Source organism: Myotis davidii, unplaced genomic scaffold (assembly GCF_000327345.1).
Source record: "Myotis davidii unplaced genomic scaffold, ASM32734v1 scaffold614, whole genome shotgun sequence".
Taxonomy (NCBI): domain Eukaryota; kingdom Metazoa; phylum Chordata; class Mammalia; order Chiroptera; family Vespertilionidae; genus Myotis; species Myotis davidii.
The window spans coordinates 27366-27748 of record NW_006287807.1 but is presented as its reverse complement, the minus strand read 5'-3'; the positions used below and the strand labels follow the sequence as shown (position 1 = coordinate 27748).

Here is a 383-nt window from a genome sequence, read left to right as displayed (position 1 = left end):
GCGAGAAGAGACAGGGGGCGTGTCCTGAGGGCCGAGGCGGCTGATAGGGGGCGTGAGCCCGCGGGGCGTGTCCGGTCCCACCCCTGGCCCACGTGGAGCCTGGCGGGGAGGCCGTGGGTGGTACCTGCAATTGCTGCTCCTGCGGCCCTCGGCTAGGTCGCTCCCCAAGTTTCCTCGGTACCGACTGACTTCCCGGCGCGTTGCTGCATCTTCTTCCCTGCGCAGCCGCCCGCACCGCCCTCCATCCCGTCTTCCTCACGCAGGAGTGGGCTCCAGGTTTTGCTCCTTCGCATGGGTTTTCCGTGCTCTCTGCCTTTCCTGTTTCCCAGGGTCCAGGGTCTCCACCTCCTCCAGCAACCACCAGACCACTAGGGGCATTCGCT

The 383-nt window shown here is 66.8% G+C and overlaps 1 protein-coding gene across 1 annotated transcript in view; it reads right to left on the bottom strand.

The window, feature by feature from the left end:
• The window catches only part of MRPS9 (mitochondrial ribosomal protein S9), an 80969-nt gene that overhangs the window by 79652 nt on the left and 934 nt on the right, over positions 1–383 (bottom strand). The window lies entirely within an intron of this gene.